At 46.5% G+C, this 16,340-nt stretch overlaps 2 long non-coding RNA genes across 3 annotated transcripts in view; both read left to right on the top strand.

The window, feature by feature from the left end:
• The window catches only part of LOC142817755 (uncharacterized), a 391,122-nt gene that overhangs the window by 335,562 nt on the left and 39,220 nt on the right, over positions 1-16,340 (top strand). The window lies entirely within an intron of this gene.
• On the top strand, positions 7,406-11,202 carry LOC142817756 (uncharacterized). The gene is made up of 2 exons (XR_012895340.1): positions 7,406-10,067; positions 10,602-11,202. It is a non-coding gene; the product is annotated as an uncharacterized LOC142817756 (long non-coding RNA).

Here is a 16,340-nt window from a genome sequence, read left to right as displayed (position 1 = left end):
ATTAATTAGGCTGTATTTTATCTCATCTGGTTATCTGGTATTCCACCTGTAAAGCGCACTTCAGTGTTTCAGAATCTTCAGGACCACCAGGTGGTGTGACCACATTTGCAGGCAGTGTCACCACAAATCGGGACGGCCACGGTATTAGTCACTTGTGTCACATTTTTGGAATCTCCGCGTCTAGCCTTCTTAGTTGGCATGTAGTCGCGATGATGAAATGTTTTGGAGGACACGCATGTCACTCACTCCATAGAAATTCCTCTTTCGAAAGCTTCAGCGTCACTTTCTCGCCACCCACCATTGTTTAGCAATACTGCCAGAGCCAGTACGAAGCACCAAGTAGCATGGTAATGAATCTTCTAGTATAATGATAAGTGAGAGTTTTTTTAACGCATTTTAATAAAAATTTTAATTGAATTTACCATTTGTGAACTACCGATTCCGATTATAGGGAAAGTAGAACGCCGTTCAGACCCCTGACGAAACAGGACCATAATATAATTTCAGCAATCTTTGTGGAGATATGTCTGCCCGCACTGCGGCGAGCATGTTCGGGTCAACAGATAACAGTATGAATCGACCCGATTCAATAAGATGCCGGCTGATTTAGTACCATTACTGACGCCTTTTGCGGGGTCACGGAAAGCGTTTGAATACTATCTCTGACACCATCTTCGAGTCGGCTCAACGGGAACGAAATTACGTACTAAATTGCGGTAGAAAATTACTGTCCCCTCGCGCGAGCCGAACTTCTCGATTATGAACAACTTTCACGCGTGCCCTGTTCACCCGATAGTGACTCGCATAAATGCCGCTTATCGAAGAAGTTATTCACGTGTGTGGTCGAGGAAAAAACCTCGCGGCGCTTCTGTTTCGCACGAACGTGCACGTTCGGGCGTTCGACGTCGTTCGCACGGGGCACATAATGAAATCCGCTTGGTTTCTGGTTACCGCCAGAGCTCCTACGCGACGCCTTTAAAACAGCGTTCTGAAAAGCGTCATCGATCAGAACAGTTTATACGTGAGACGCATTTATAGGCGAGCAGAGAAGTGCTTCCTTCTGATAATAGTCCATGTTTGCATAGTTTTAAAGTTCAACGACCTCAAATACGCGGTTGTCTATTGCTGCCAGCGGGTATCTTTCGCGATTTCACACACGTTCTGAAATTTTGACTAACTGCGTTGCCATGAGCTTAGCACAAGAGAAGAATTTCACAGGACATGCGCTGAACTCGCAACTAAAGTTTAGCAAACACTTTTCAGATACATGCGTGATAATAACACGTGCCACGCAATACAGAGTAAAACTGGCGAATGGTTATTGGCAACCATGTAATTGAAGTCTAAATAAGCTATCTTACTTTCATACAGTGACAAGGGTGGGCGAGGGGGCGACTAAAATAATATTTAGCTCTACTTGCAATCGAAAGAATTAAACAATGTACCGTGCACTCGTTTTCTTGTTCTTCGTGTATAATAGTGATCTGTTTGATCAAAATCGAACTTCGACCAGCTCGCCCAATATACCATACTGACTGCACACAACTTTTGAAATTGTAAGTGCACATAACTGTGAAAACCACTAGTACTTTTTAGTTCATATATCTCACAATACTGCCACCGCACTCTAAAAATGTCACAATAACTTAGCAATAAAGACCCGAGCGAGCCCCTTGCATCCGCAATACCTGAAAGTTGTACGGCTGGTGTATAGTACTCCGAGATACGCACCGTTTCGTTTCTTTGAGGTGTGATTGAGTTACGGGTTTTGCGAAGAGTGACGGAAAGCAGGCCTATAGTTGGTAGGAATGCCCGATAAGGTACGCTATAGGCTTGAAAACAAGAACACAAGAAGAATGCCTGAAAAAAAAAGAAAAGCCAAGAGAGAAAACTGCGTTATCATGACTTCCCTCATGGGCCCACGTTTGCATACCTACCGTAATTTTAAAAAATGCGAAGCATTTCTTAGCAAACTTCGGTGACTTTGAGCGTATCTATCTATCTATCTATCTATCTATCTATCTATCTATCTATCTATCTATTTAGCCGCTTACGTTTGGGTGCTCTCGTGGTCAGCCCCTTAACTTGGCGTGAACCAAAATTAGCATGGAAGGGTAAGATGGTTTGACGAGTATGACGCACTGCTCAAGACCTCAATAATGTCACAATCGCGTCACGTATGTCGTCAAACACGTCCGACCACACAGTGGTACATACCCACGGGCGGTATGTGCCGCTGGTATGCGGGTGTGTGGCACAGGTGATCGACACTTAGTACCTACCCAGAAATGACGAGAACACACATGGGCGATTTTAACGCGTGAGCGTTAACAAATACACGAAATCGGTAGCGTCAACCAGACGAATGCAAAGAATAAATGTCAGGGTCCAGCTGGAATCGAACCCAAGCATTCTGCGTGGCAATGAAGCATTTTACCACAGAGCTACGCCAGGTCTCGGAACTACTTTTCAATAGACGTTAATCTTCGTGAAACGTCAATACTGGTGGCTGTGCTGCCTACCCAATTTTATAAACATTACATATTTACTCCTTTGATACAGCCGTCACGTCGGGTTAACGTCAAATGTGGTTAGTTGCCATGCGCTGAAGTTGACTTATGTGGCAATGTTCAGGGCCAGCATCCTCGCGATATGATATGATATGATATCCTCGCGATATGAAGCGCTGATGCGCTTCATATCGGCTTCTGGTGTTGCCAATACGTAGGTAGCAGTTGGCATCATTGCACAAGTGCAAATAACTGGTTATATAAACATCTGCAACTCTTCAACATATGTGTGTGCGTGCAACGTTTGTACACACACACACACACACACACACACACACACACACACACACACACGCACACGCACACGCACACACACACACACACACACACTTATATATATATATGACGTGTCAAACAATAACGGAACACGGTCACCTTTCCTCCGCATGCTTCGCATAACGTCGATTCTCAGGTACGTGGGATCTGCCGAATATTTTATCAGTATTTCGTCGCATCTTCACCGTAAAAAACCTCAATTCTGCCACCTAGTGTTATACAATTATCTATTTTATTTCTATCGAAAAGCCATCGTCGCGCAGCATTCGCCCTCGTTCCTTCTCGGCAACACCACAGCTCCCGCCTCCGCACTTTTTCTTTCTTTTTTTTTAAGCACTCCACGTTACGCGCAGCAACGACACGAACGCATATACATGGTCGGACTGGAGTGCATACAGACACTCTATACATCGGCGCACGTGCAATATAACTATCATCGCAACGCTTTATACACGGCTTTTTTTTTTTTTTGTCATCGAAAGGTCACGCACGAAGCGGCTACTATGCGGACTTTCGGACGAGAGCCGATCTCTTCTACGACCAAGCACACGAATTACGAGCAGGGGACGTACACGACGTATAAGAATATAACAAAAAAGAAGTGGGCCGTTTTCACAAAATGCTTCTTGATGGTAGGCAGCTCGTTCGACCCCGTTGTAGCTCAACCTCTCTTTTACTTTTTACATTCTGTTTCATCTTTGATGCTTGCACGTTTTATTTTATGTTGTCTTTCACGTACGCACCTTTCCCCCGTACCGCTTTGTTCCTGCATTCAGCCACCACGGTGCTTCGTATATTCAGAAGTGTCCCGATGCGTTCGTCACGATGAGCACATCACAACGCGCACGGCGGTAGCTGCCCACCGCCGCCGCTGCTACCGTGACCTACAACGCCGCTCGTGCTCCCAGGTTCCCGCGTACGAACGGCGTGCTGCTGCATCGTCTATACTCGACCAGGACGGCACGCTTTGGATCCTAGGATAAAACAACGACGGAAAAGAAGTATGGCTGAATAGACGATAGAAGGAATGTGTTCACTTCGTTCGTGAGCTCCCATCAAGTGATTGATATCGTTCCACAACGCTACCCCTTCCCCTTCCAGCTCCTCTTATAGCGCTGCTTGGGACCTTTAAGGTAGAGGTTCAGCCCCGGAACGACAGGACCTTATTGTCTTGTGTTTTACCTCCCACGAAACCGAAACAAAACAACGATGAAATGTGCCGTATAACAATGTGGAGGGCCTTGGCTCGGCCGCACTTGTTGGATATTTGCGCTCTAGGTTGCCTCTTTTGTTGCTGCGGGGAGACCTTTTTCAGCGCGGACACGTTCGCTCTTACGGTTGTAGAGCACGGTTCACGGGCTCTTCTTTTTCTGTTTTATTTTTTTCCCTCTCTCGCAGGTGTGGCTCACGCGGCAGGAACCAACAATAGTTTTTCGGGCAGCGTGTGGTATATCGCGGGAGTGCTTCGTGCGCGACTTCGCGGCAACCCGGGTGCACGTGCGATGGCGTCCGGACCTCCCATGGGCACGCCTCATTGCCTATTCTCCCTTATCTCACCGCTCACGCGTGATGGCCTTCGATGCGAGCTTTTTTTAACCCGACCGAAAGCTCTCTTCGGCCAGTTTTCTCGCTGCTATTGAAACCGAGCCAAACGTAGAATATCCGTAGAACTGGCAACGCCACACCGACGTAACTGGTCACTTTCGCCTCGATACAGCTGGCTTTCAATGAACTGTCGACATTTTCCAAGTCAATGTTTTCAAGTAACCGTCTTTTGTTGCGGTAACTTTTTCATTAAGTTTAGAAAAGCGTTGCGTAGATAGTCACACAAAGTACGTGGGCCGCTCAATTGGGTTCTGTGCAATATACACAGTCGATCGATCAATCAATCAATCAATCAATCAATCAATCAATCAATCAATCAATCAATCAATATATCAATCAATAGATCGATTGATTGATCAGAGTAGCTAAGCATTGAGAGCGAGGTGCACAAAATATATTTCGGCGTTTGTTTTGATTGGTATATTGACATTTATTGGCGCAAAAGTAATCATAACTGGGCTGGCTAGTTGGTAGGACTTCGCTACGTGTGTTCAATAGCGCGCCGGCAACAACCAGGCACGCAAGGACAGATTGTATGTACAAGTGATTATACCTTCGCTTCTTTGTGCAAGAATAATTATAGTATAAAGGGGCGGGGGGTCTTTTCAGGACAATTTCAGCACTAAGCCACGAATAAGGCCTGTCAAGTTATGCACTTCAACCCTTTATCTTCCCCCCCCCCCCCCCCCCCCGTCGTTGCTCAGTCACGTCGAAACCAGCGTCTCTGATGAGCTGCATTGTTTAACGAAAGCCTTGGAGCCAAATCCCGAGCTATACGTGCCCATACACTGCAGAATACTGTGTTGCGTTTCGCTTGCGGATGGCGTCGTAAGACTTGCTGTTGTACGTGCTCACGTTGGGATAACGGCCTAATGAGTGCGGCTCGCGGGCCCCGTCGGAGCTGAGAATTCCTGAACCACCTCAGCAGCCTACTTCCAAAAGTGATTTGACACTGAAAGCGCCCATGCAAAGCTGGGCACGTATGCATGCACTCCTGCGTTAAATATGACTGAACCCAACAGATGGCTACCGCGAGACAAAACGAGATTAAACGATAGCCACCACATTATGCAAAGAGCGGGAGGAGCGTTCATCCCAAAAGCCTGACTTCATACTGATCGAGGGCAATGCGGCCGTGCAAAAAATCACCAGATAAGAAAAATAAACAGAAAATGGCGGTGCCTGTTTCATATAAACACTTGATTCCGCTGCAAGGAAAAAAGCTAATCGCTGCAATTTAGTCTCAGGAAACGTAGGCCGCACGACCGCAATGCGACACTCAAGCCATCCAACACCAACGGCACGCGACACTTGGACACCTCCGCAATTTCCTTTGCAATTTGATGCAGTATACGTACGAAACCACGGTCGCAAATGAGTCAGCCTGCCATTTTGCTGTGTTCAGAGTAACCTTGAGGTTGTTCGAATTTGCCAGTGGGTCTTATAATTGCAGAGTTGTTGCGGTGACACAGGCTGCAAAAGCTCGACAAAACGACAGGTTGTCAGATGCGGTCAAGGTTGCACTCCATCGCACCAAATCTTAGCAGCGCTTGCATTACATTTACATGCAGAAGTGCACTGAATGTGCGATGGAGGGTGTGATGCCAAGCTGCATTGCGGATGGGGGAGGAAGAGAGCGCTGGTGTAGCTTGGGTGAGGGCAAATTGCTGGCGTGGCTTTAACGAGGCTAGTGCATGCTTCATTTTCAACCCCACCTTGCTGCCGACACTTAGGTATGACGCACAGTGCCTCGCTCCAGTTCTAAAGCTCCCGAAGCTCCTCCGTTGTCCATCCCAATATGGCTGCAGCAAAAAATGTTTTGATTCACTTGAGTGAGTGTGCGTTCAATCATTTATGAGCCTGAGCAGTCGTACCCAAACCGTCATATTTAGTTTGTTCAGAACCGTACTGGGATATTTATATTTATCCTCATTAAACCTCACGTTACTCTAACATCACAGCACTTTGAAGTCGCACTCTGCGGCACATCATTGCAAAACCAGTCTGTCACCATTTCACAACCATAACTATCGTATGATTCTTCGAAATGTTTTCCTGCAGTTGACAGTGTCTGTGATATCAAGGGCCGTACTATTCCAGGTCGAGTGCAAGAGCAGTGGCCTTTATTTTCTGTTCTCTATCTCTACCCCTCCTCCCTTCTGAAGTGTACCGTAACCAACCAGTATATATGTGCAAGTGTGTATTGTAACGTGCTGTACTGCGCCCTTAGTTTCTAAACATTGCTTTTACAGCGAAAGCTGTCATGAGATCCCAACAAGGGCCGATTTAGGTGCGATAGTTGTCCGTCACCACCACCGGTGTTTGTAACTGATTTAAGGGCGTTGTAAGTAAACAAACGAACAAGTAAACATATTCAGGTTACAGTGTGAATTGAAACAAGGTCATCTGCGTGGCAGCTCAGCCTTCCACCACAAAGCCACACCGTTTTTTTTTTATATAATTTGTTTCCGGTCATTCGCCACACATACGGGGACAAGAAAATAGTGGTGTTCGTTGTGTAATCTTGGTTGCGTCATTTTTGTGGTGCATGTTTGTAGTGTATTCTAATAATTTTTTTTTTCAAAGCTTCGTCGCAAACAGACCATATGCAGTCCTCACGTCGGGTAACAAATCACGCAAACAAGTGTAACTGAAAATTGTAGGGGAGTAAAGTAGCAACCTAGTTTCACCCAATGCGCATTGCGTAACTAGTAGGTACTTGAATGCTTCCAACTAACTGCGAAAGGTTCAGCCATAATTTTCCATCAACAGAAGCTACGGCATCCACGAAGTGTTTGTAATGCCTTGGAGGTGTGTAGCGAGCGCCAGGTTTACCAGAATAATGATTAATTTTGACAAAATGAGTGCTTCCCCACTTCAACGAAATTATGATTTATGGCGTAGTAGGTACCATGTAAGTGTACTCGCTGTAGTTGCTACAAGTGTTTAAAAAAGTTTTAGATAAGTAGCTGTTGCAGCTTTCGCTGTGACTGCGCCGCGAGTTGCACAGGACTGTTGTTTTTTCTCGGTTTCTTTTGTTTACATATTATCTTTATTATTTGTAGCAATGCTTGTGTCGGGTCGCGTTTCTACGGACCGCTCTGTTTATGCATATTCTCTATGAGGGCACACAGTGACAAAAAATTAAACAAAGATTGTACCAAGTCGCGAAAATCTGGTTCATAGGAGAACTGGGGGACACTCAGGTCCGTGTACATAAACCAACCCCATCCTGATGTTGAGTTTTCCTCGTCGGTTTTACGCCTTTACTGCACTTGATGAACAAAGTAGGCCAGTAATAATGAACCAACTTGGTAGTTCGTTATCTTTCACCCTGTTACCATTTTGAGTTGATTTGATTGATTGATTGATTTGTGGGGCTTAACGTCCCAAAACCACCATTTGATTATGAGAGACGCTGTAGTGGAGGGCTCCGGAAATTTTGACCACCTAGGGTTCTTTAACGTGCACCCAAATCTGAGTACACGGGCCTACAACATTTCCGCCTCCATTGGAAATGCAGCCGCCACAGCCGCCTGTTACCATTTTTTTGTGCCCTTATAACGAATGTAGAGAGCACAGCAACTTCAGGAAAACGTTAGGTACATGACTAGGATTTGGGGACATCTGCAAGTAGCGCAATCTCTCGTCAGCCAAATCTCAATGATTGATAAGTGGGACTTGACGTCCCAAAACCACCTTATGCTCATGAGAGACGCCGTAGTGAAGGACTATGGAAGTTTCGACCACATTAGGTTCTTTTACATGCACCCAAATCTGAGCACAGGGGACTAAATAATTTTCGCCTCCATCGAAAATGCAGCAGCCGCCGCCCGGATTCGATCACGTGACGTGCGGGTCAGCAGCCGAGTAGCCTAACTGATAGGCCACCGCGGCGGGGCCATCGGTCGAAGCGGTGACCTGCCGTAACTGGCTGGCAAATGGGCGAAAAAAATTATTTGTCACAAAAAAGCTTGTTATCAAAAACGACTCCTGGTTTTATACCGCAGAAACTTGTTTTAACAGCCTGGCAATCTTGGTGTCGCACTACAAACCCCGTGGATTCCTAGAGTGTTCCTAGAGTAACAATGGGACCACATGTGTTTCTATGGACGGTGTTAATTGTCTTGGGAAGCCACACGCCTTATTGTGCGATACTGCCATTTCACAAAAACATACCAGCGGGTCTCTGCGACGTATAAGCCGGAGTCGTTTTTGGTAAGAATCTTGTTTCAAGAGATATGGCTTTTTCAGCTATTTCCTATTCAGTTATGACAGGCTGCCGTTCCAGCCGGCGAGAGATGACACCGCGTTTAGATGTCCCGAATCCCTGGGTATGAGGTCAAGGTTGGTTTGTCAACACGGGCACTAGCTTACCCTGACTTGGCTAGGCTTCCGCCATCTCACCTGTCTCCTTGCCACCACATTTATCTGTATTACACACGACAATCCTTGCTTGCTGTTTATTTTTTAGTCTTCGTCTTTCTATCTCTTTCTCTTTATAATTGTAGGCAGAACTCGACCATAACAACTCTGCCGTTAACCTCCTATCGTGTAGCGTATGTACCAAGAAAATTGGGCACATCCCACTCTTCAAATCTGGGGCACATGCAGAGTGAACACACACACACATACACACACACACACACACGCACACACACACACGCGCGCACACACGCACACACGCACGCACATACACACGCACACATGCAAACACGCACACACACACACGCACGCACACATGCATACACACGCACACACACGCAAACACGCACACACGCAAACACGCACACACACACACACACACACACACACGCACACGCTGTTATGCCTGCGAGTCCACAGCGGACGTCCGTGTCTCTGAAAAAGGCAATCTGTGTCAAGGCCAGCCCGCCTGACACGAACAACTCAACGGCGTAAACACGCGCGGCGCCTTTCTGTCGCCCACGTGCAATGAGTCAGCGCAACCAGCGAGCCCGTCGAGTAAACAACCGGCGTCTTCCTGTCTGGGGGGGTGACGCAATGTGCGGCGACGTCACTCGTCCTTGGGTGCAGCCACCTGCAGCGCTGCCTCTCCAGATTCGATGAGAAAGAAGGATGCAGCCCAGCGGCGCCCTCATTGGAGGATTCTAACCTCGCGACCAGCGGCGCTTCGGGTTGGACATTTGGGTTGGACCCGGGGCATATAAAAGAAGCCCTGCGGCGCGTCGAGAGAGACCCCTTTTTACAGCGGACCCATTTTAGAGCAGACCTATGTGTTAGAAAGGAGAGCTCGGCTCTTCGAATCTATGTCGGCCCCAGTGCCGAATTTGTAACGCCTCTGTATATATGCTGTACATAAACCTTGTTTAACTCACCGTCGTCTCGTCCGCTCGTCTATCAGCTCTGCGCAGACGCAGTCGCGAGCTGAAAAACCTACGCTACCAAACGGCTGGTGACCTTTCCGGCGGAGTTCGAAGCAGTGGCGCCTTCGGGACCGTGTTGGCGTCGCCGTCTTTCGAAACAGTGGTTGCAGCGGTGGGATTCGTAGCGCCCTTCGTAACGTCGTCGGAGGTGCGCTTCGCAACAGTGGTGGCAGCGGTGGGATTCGTAGCGCCCTTCGTAACGTCGTCGGAGGTGCGCTTCGCAACAGCACGCACGCACACGCACACACGCACGCACACACACGCACGCACGCACACACACGCACACACATGCACACGCACACACACGCACGCACACACACACACATACGCGCGCGCGCGGGCCCCGACCACTGATTCAGGGTGCCGTACGTTCGCAGCTTTTCTTGTTGACCATCTGTACCGAGCACTTCGGCGATGATTGAGCACGGTACTGTTCTTGATGATGACATTTTTCTATCTACGACTCATGGCAGACCTCAACCATAACATCCGCACAGTGTTAGATCAACGCAAATTACGATGTTCTGACGTATGGTCGTTCCTGGTAGCATGCGCATATTTAGTATGTTTTGGGGCAGCCTGTACCTGAATAGGAGATGAAACTACATCCCCAGTACATCGGCTAAAGGCAACACGAGACTAAACAGGTGCTGCATACATCATCGCTTCCACGTCAATGTAGTGCATGCTCGTATAGCGTTGCACGCAGTTACTGGGCAATAAGAGTCCTATGTGTGCTTTGCAGCCCCGCTCGGTATCTGGTTTCCCGAGAGAGGCCACAAGCGCTGCCAAGAGGCTTCGCTGGAAAGAGTGAAACCCGTTTCTGGCTGCGCTGCTAACTTCTACGGCTCGGCAAGACGTCTGAGGAGCACCTCTTTCAAAGCTAATGTCGTCCTACCGGCCGGCAGAGGCTGGTTTGTTTGACACCGGATGTTCACGGCCGACCAGTCGGCGTATACATGGGTCTTTTGTACGGAAAAAAAGTACCACTTCCTTTCTATAGTCTTTCACGGGAGGACAGCAGTTCAAAAAGAAAGTGATTGAAAGGAGTCCACAAAGGAGTTGTTACGAATCTTGGGGAACAAACGACCTGTTTCTGTGGAATTTCATTCGGAACATTCTTAAACGTCACTTAGAATTATTGAAACTAAACCTTCTGGATCATATTTCAAAACATACTAGCTTTCGTCCGACAAATTAGTCTATTATTCAGATTCTTCTTTTTACTTGTTGACGTTCTTTTACGTATCTTTAATAATTTATTATATTTATATATGTATACTAAATTCAAACCTGTATAAGCCACATATTCCTGTTTTTAATAAAATTGCGTTGTCTTACGAGAAGTTCCTGCACATTTTTTTTACTTTTAGGCTACCTTTTAAAAATGTTGTACCTTCATAAACGCAATATATATTGTAATTCTGTTTATATGCTTCATACAAAAGCGGTTGTAACAGCCTCGAAAATGCTTTTTTTGGAGGCCACGCATATTATCAACAGTTCTGAGAGCAAAAAGGCGTTTGTTACAACAGCTCTGAGAGCAAAAAACTTGACTGTTAAAGCGCAACACAAGAAACACGTACAAAAAAGGCACATATGCACAGAACGGGCGCAGACCAGTTCCATTTTCAGAGTATTAAGCTGCAATGCGATGAGATCCATACAGGTGACCTCGGCAACACACCTCTACATGTTGATCCCTCATACGAGTCTGAGGACCGGAAGGTTGCTTTTTATCAAAGTACGAACCAAGGAGTCTGAACATTACTTTTAATGCAACATATTTCTAGTTACTCATGTGTGGCAAACACAAGCGTGACACGTTGCCGGGAATCTCCTGTATCAGTGTCATTGCATTGCACTATTGCCACTCTATACAGAGTTTCGCCTATCTCCCTGAAGGAGAAGATGGTATATACGACCGCCACGTGTGTGCGTGCCTTCTTTGTTCGTGTTTCTTGCGATGCCCTTGTATAGCTCGAGCTCAAAGAGCATTATGCGGGTTCCCAGGGAGCCGTCGCTGGTAGGGGCGACAAGTGTAGCTCCCGTTTTTCGAGCGTGCTTCGGTTTGGCAGAGACAAACCGCCGGACACAGACCAAGGCCGGCCTTGGCTGCGTGGCGGTGCAGATGGCGCGCCGCAGTGATTCCTTGTCCTCGAGCGCGCTTTAGGTACCTGCGATACGGGCGCGCTTTGTTTTGTTGTAACTCGCCGCCTGGTTTGACGCTGTCGGCTCGTACAAGGCCCGTGTTGTCCTAACGCTTCTGCTTTCTTGGACAGTTATTGCTTTATTTTCAAAGAAGCCTTGGAGGTGCGTTTCTTTGTTTAGCTCGTTTTACGGAAACAGGTTGCGAAGACAGACCCTTGAGGACTTCCGGTCTTTTCCATTGGCTCTGTGTAAATGAAGCCGGCTAAACAAACAAACAAGCAAACAAACAAACAAACAAACACACCGAACGCGTACATTTTCAACAGTTGCACTACAGTCACCATCTTGCGACGCTTTCTTGCCTTATGATATATCAATAGGCATAAACAGAGGATTTGGGTACGAAATGAAATTTATATTACTTCAACAATTTTATTAAGTAACTTTAAAAAGGTGCTTTTCCTCTGGTCAAGAACATTTAAGAACACTTCTGTCAGTACCCGTGATTGACACATGCGACAAAAAGTTTGTCGTGGCTACAGCTTTTTTGGCTCCCCGGATGCACGCCAAGTTATTGGCTGATTGGAAGCTATGTCCCATTTCTCATTACAATGTACCGAATGCCACCGTGTTTATTCTGAACAACAAGAATGTAACTGTAGATTAATAGATGTGTTACTCCGTATATACTGTGGGTGAAACTTGCTGTGCATGTGTGAACGGTCTATTGCAGGATAAACTTCTGCAAGGGAAGTGTAGATTGCCATGTTATTTTAATTATGTGCTTTAGTTTGCCACAACACTTTTTTCTCGTTCATTTTATGTTTCTGTTTTTCTGTCTTTTTTTTTCATTTTCTGAGAGATGGCTGCAGAACTCCTAGAAATGAAGTAGTTAAAGAGATATACACGTTAACCTCTTCACAGCAAGCCAGTTAGAAGAGACCAGACAAGAACAAACAATACAGATCACAACACAACACAACAAAGCATGTTAGAACAGACCAGAACAAAGCAGAGCAGAGCAGGGTAGGGTAGGGCAGGGTAGGGCAGTGTAAAGTTGGGTAGGGCAGGGCAGGTCAAGGCAGGGCAGGACAGGGCAAGGTAGGACAGAGTAGAGCAGCGCAGAGTAGAGCCGTGCAAAGTAGAGCAGTTCAGGTTAAAGCTGAGCAGTGTAGAGAAGGGCAGGGCAGACTGGAGCAGTGCAGGTTAAAGTACAGCAGTGCAGAGCAGGGCAGGGCAGGGCAAGCTAGAGGGGAGCAAGAGCAAATCAAAGCATAATGCTGCAGATCAGAGCAAGAACAAAACGAAATATAACAGAGCGGAGCATAATCGAATACGAGACAACAGAACAAAGTGGAACGGAACGAAACAGAACCGAACCGAACAGAACAGTACAGGACAGGGCATACGAGTATCGCATAGAAGGCGCCGAGTTCCCGAGGTCTCTCAAGAGCTCGCATAGCGACGGACTTGGGAAACGCGCCAAAATTTCGCCTCGTCCCATGAGCGGCATATCCCTGATACAGGTTCACTTAGTCAGTCATAAATGAGTACGTTGTGTTCACAGGAGTGAAAAATAATGATACGCGATACATCGGAACCAAGCAGTAAATACTTCCTAATTGTTTTCATGTCAGGCTTGCGGCATAAACACGCGATGGAGTGATGTTTACGCGAAGCGTTGTGGAAGGATAGAGCGAAAAGAGATTTCCCGCGGCCACATATCCAGTCCCCACGTTCGCCTAGCTATCGGGGACCTTCGCAACACATGACCCTGTTTCAGCGAAGCGCTGGCCTTGGCTAGCGTACGTACACAACGCTAGCCGATAAACAAGCCCCTTCGCAAACATCTGTTTGTTGCATGCTGCATGAGCGAGATATCGTAGGCGATACTTTGACCTTCTCGGTTATTGAGGAAAATTAGAGATTACTTAAGTGTTCCCTGCGTGTTTCACGCCTTCCGGATTAAGAAAACTGCTATGCGTGTAATCTAAAGAGAGAGAGGGGGAAAGGGAAGGGGAAATGAGAGAGATAGACATATGGTACGCTTGACTAATCGGTCGTTTTCGAGCACTCCTACGCTCTGAATAAAGTACGTAAAAATAGCAACTAAGCACTGGCACTGAAATAATAGGGCCAATAAATTATCACGAAGTTAACCGCTTTGAAACGCAGACGTCCACAATAATCTGCAGATAGGTAGGTAGGTAGGTAGGTAGGTAGGTAGGTAGGTAGGTAGGTAGGTAGGTAGGTAGGTAGATAGATAGATAGATAAATATCTATCTATCTATCTATCTATCTATCTATCTATCTATCTATCTATCTATCTATCTATCTATCTATCTATCTATCTATCTATCTATCTATCTATCTATCTATCTATCTATCTATCTATCTATCTATCTATCTATCTATCTATCTATCTATCTATCTATCTATCTATCTATCTATCTATCTATCTATCTATCTATCTATCTGCTTACGTTTGGGTGCTCTCGTGGTCACCCCTTAACTTGGCGTGAACCAAAATTAGCATGGGAGGATAAGATGGTTCGCCGAGTATCACGCGCTGATCAAGACACGAATGATGTCAAAATCTCGTTCCGTACGTCGTCAAACACTTCCCGCGAGACAGTGGCACATACCCACGGGCGGGTATACGCAGCTGGTATGTGGGAACGTGCCACAGGTAATTGACACTTAGTATCTAGCTAGGAACGACGAGAACAAACATTGGCTATTTTAACGCACGAGCATATAAGAAATACCCGACATCAGTAAGGTCAACCCGTCGAATGCAAAGAAAAAATGTCAAGGTCCCAGCTGGAATCGAATCCAAGTATTCTGCGTGGCAATGAAGCATTTTACCACAGCTATGCCAGGTCTTGGAACTACTTTTCGAACAGACGGTAATCTTTGTGGAATGTGAATAGTGGTTGCAGTGCTGCCTACCCCATTTAGTGAACATTACATATGTACTGCTTTGATTCAGCCATCACGTCGGGTTAACGTCAATTGTAGTTAGTTACCATGCGCTGAAGTTGATTTATTTAGCAGTGTCGAGGGCCAGCATCCTCGCGAGCATCAGCGCTTCATATAAACTTCTGGTGTTGCTAATACGCATGTTCCATTTGGCATCGTTGCTCAAGTACAAAGAACTGGTTATATAAACATCTGCCACTCTTTCCCATATGTTTGTACGTGCAACATTTGTACATATATTTACTGTCACTTCATACTGTGTCACTCAATAAAAATCGGCCCCGGATCTGCATGTTACTCTGCAAATGTCGTCGAGAGACGTGTTGCGTCCGGAGAGTGTGAACAAAACATTTATTTGATGTTTTACGGAATATAATCGGTGAATGGTATTCTGGAGGCGCTGCGTTAGAGGGCCTCGAGCATGCAGAGGAGGCGAATGAGTGCATCGAGGCACGTTAGACACGAGCGCCACCTGGTAGTCATCTTCGAAAACGAAGGAAGGCTTGCGTGCTTGCAGAGAAAGATGTGTGCCATTCTCAGAGGCAATAAGATGTAGAACGCAAAGCGACGGACAGGTGCCACCACCGTGTCGTTTTAGCAAAGCGTTGGTACCACTTGCCTTTTTGAGCATCGCGTTGCACTGTGAGCGCGGCGTGTTTAACGCTACAGTCCTTAGAATTACTTGTGTGCTTTATCTAGTATAAAGGCACACATGCAAAACATCGATGTGTTGTTATGGTACCTCAGATATGCGCAATTATTGCTTTTTATTTGACAATCACACAAGTTTGAGCACTCAACCTTCAGCAATATTGGTGGGCGCTGTGGATCGGGTCGGCCGTTGGACGGACAAACGGACAAATGTACAAACAGACAGACGGACAGACGGACGGACGGACGGACGGGCGGACGGACGGACGGACAGACAGACAGACAGACAGACAGACAGACGGACGGACGGACGGACGGATGGACGGACGGACGGACGGACGGACCAAACGTTTCCGTCCCCAAGAAAGACTATCGTCTTTAAGAAAAGTACAACACTCTCCTTCCCTCCGCATGCTTCGCTCAAGGTCGATTCCTAGGTACCTGGAATCTGCTAAACTTTTTGTGTCTTTGCCAGTGCGTCATATTCTTAAAACTATATTACCCACCCATGTTAATTTTGGTTCACGCCAAGTTAAGGGGGTGACCACGAGAGCACCCAAACGTAAGCGGATAGATAGATAGATAGATAGATAGATAGATAGATAGATAGATAGATAGATAGATACGCTCAAAGTCGCCTAAATTTGATAAGAAATGCTTCGCCTTTAAAACAGCAAGCATGTGTGAACTCGTGATGCTT

This window comes from Rhipicephalus microplus, chromosome 5, assembly GCF_043290135.1.
Source record: "Rhipicephalus microplus isolate Deutch F79 chromosome 5, USDA_Rmic, whole genome shotgun sequence".
Taxonomy (NCBI): domain Eukaryota; kingdom Metazoa; phylum Arthropoda; class Arachnida; order Ixodida; family Ixodidae; genus Rhipicephalus; species Rhipicephalus microplus.
This window is presented reverse-complemented; position numbering and strand designations above follow the sequence as displayed.